A 2,641-nucleotide genomic window follows, 5' to 3' on the forward strand; every position below is an offset into this window, starting at 1 on the left:
ATTATCTTCTAAAAGCAAACAAATCTTGGAGATTGGTCGTTTAAGTATACCAGACTTTGTTTTCAGTTTCACACTTCGGACTAGCCCATGGTTGTCCGCAAAGACTTCTATCACTAGACCCATAAGCCATGAGTTGCGAGGTGCTTGCTGATCAATAATGAGTACAACATCTCCGGCACGCACATTTCTCCTTGGTTTCATCCACTTCTCTCTCAATTGTAGGGTGGTTAGGTATTCTTTTGTCCACCGCTTCCAGAATATATCAGCTAAGTATTGAACCTGCTTCCATCTTTTTCGTGCGTAGACATCTTTTTCGTTAAATTCTCCAATTGCATTACCTGCAGGCTACAGTAGTAGCAAAGAATTTGGAGTAATTACATCTAAATCATTTGGATCATCTGAATTTCTCGTTAGAGGCCTATTATTGACGATCGCCTCCACTTCACACATGAACGTGTTCAACTGTTCATCAGATCCAGTCGTTTTTATAAACTGCTCATTCAACAGACTGTTGAGGATTTGCCGTATTGTCCGTATCTGCCTCTCCCACACGCCTCCAAAATGGGAGGCAGACGGTGGGTTAAATTTCCATTCTATCTCTCGGTTGCTTGCAAATTCTTGCATCTTCTTCTTACCGATGCATTCAAATTCTGCCTTGGCCCCCACAAAATTTGTGCCGTTGTCTGAGGTAATGTGTTTTACTTGGCCACGCCTTGCTATAAAACGGCGCAAAGCATTAATACAGGAACTGGTATCCATAGATGCAGCTACTTCAATATGTACAGCTCTGCATGCTATACATGTGAAGATTACCCCGTATCTTTTTCTACAGGCCCTTCCATATTTCACTTCGAAGGGGCCGAAGTAGTCTATGCCGGTGTTCGCAAAAGTTGCGTCAGGTTGTACACGTTCCACAGGCAAATTAGCCATTAACTGCTCAATGGACTTTGCTTGTTCACGCCTGCAAATAGTACATTACTTCACAATGCTCCGGACTAGTGTTCCAACTTTCAATACCCAGTACTTCTGTCTTAGTACTGACAGAACGTAATTCAATCCTTGATGGCCAATCCTTTTGTGTATGTGTTGGATGATTAGGGTAGTCACATGATGATCTCTTGGAAGAATGATCTGGTGTTTCATATTTTCGGGAATGGGTGCATTTTCTATTCTGCTCCCCAACTCTTAGAATTCCCTCATTTAGTTTAGGGTTTAGTTTAGTTAGATTGCTGCCTTTACCCAATTCCTTTTGAGGGAAATTTGTGGTTTGCACATATTTGATTATAGCAATCTCAACTTCCTCCAGCTTCCTAGCCTTAAGTAGATGACTTTCCTTCATCTTTCGGAGCATGTCTTTTAGAATGATATATTATGCCATAGCTCTCTTCAATTTTGTCCAATCGGAGTAGTGTCGTATTAATCTATTCAAAGGACTGTGTTGCGGTCGCTGCTTTAGCGCCTCTTAAAGTTGTTTTGTGTCATGTGCTAACACTCCAATAACAAAATCTTCGTACCCTTAGGTTTACTGAAAGTAGTGGGCATTTATTCATCTCAAACCTATGAATATTGATACCGTGTACAAACGTAAACTTAGTGTGGGTACATAGCCCGGTGAACTCGTTCTGCTTCAACAGTGTTTATAAAACTATTCTAAACAGTAAACTTTGTTTACGAATATTTCTCTAGCAGCTTGCATTCCGTGGTTCTAGAACATCTCTTTCCTGCCGTAGCTTAGGGCTGTGCCCGTTACCTTGCCAACACTTTAGAGAGGGCAGCAAAATAGAAAAAACCAATAGGCGACAGCAATTACACTCCTCGCCGCAAATGACCAAGTATGCGCAAGCACTCTTGAGCATTTGCACACCTGTCAATACTAAATTTAACTAAGTTAGCATTCAAACATACCAGGTAATGAACATTTTTAATTATTAATAACCGATTAGTGTCCAACAATGAGTTCTTTTGTAAACAGATATAACACTTGCTGTCCAACACTGACTTCATGTGACCATCATAGGGGTAGACAACCCTCAGGTCCAAACACATGGGCATTATTCTGGTCCATATAAAAAAAAAAAACAGAATTAGCTAAGTTCCAGTAAAAATTAAAGTTTTGATCAACTTCTTCATCTGCAATCATTTCAATTCACATAGATGCAAAGTATAACTTCTTGGATGTACTTAGCTGGATTCATCATTTAACAATAACACCAACTTATGAACTGGCCTGTCCAAAACTGAAGTTGCAGTGGTCAACTGAACTTCTGTCTCTTATACACATCTAGATGTGTATAAGAGACAGATCTCTCGGTTGCTTGCAAATTCTTGCATCTTCTTCTTACCGATGCATTCAAATTCTGCCTTGGCCCCCACAAAATTTGTGCCGTTGTCTGAGGTAATGTGTTTTACTTGGCCACGCCTTGCTATAAAACGGCGCAAAGCATTAATACAGGAACTGGTATCCATAGATGCAGCTACTTCAATATGTACAGCTCTGCATGCTATACATGTGAAGATTACCCCGTATCTTTTTCTACAGGCCCTTCCATATTTCACTTCGAAGGGGCCGAAGTAGTCTATGACTGTATTTGCAAAAGGTGCGTCAGGTTGTACACGTTCCACAGGCAAATTAGCCATTAAC

This window comes from Anneissia japonica, unplaced genomic scaffold (assembly GCF_011630105.1).
Source record: "Anneissia japonica isolate Jap-2015-1 unplaced genomic scaffold, ASM1163010v1 scaffold287828_len40267_cov114, whole genome shotgun sequence".
Classification (NCBI taxonomy): Eukaryota; Metazoa; Echinodermata; class Crinoidea; order Comatulida; family Comatulidae; genus Anneissia; species Anneissia japonica.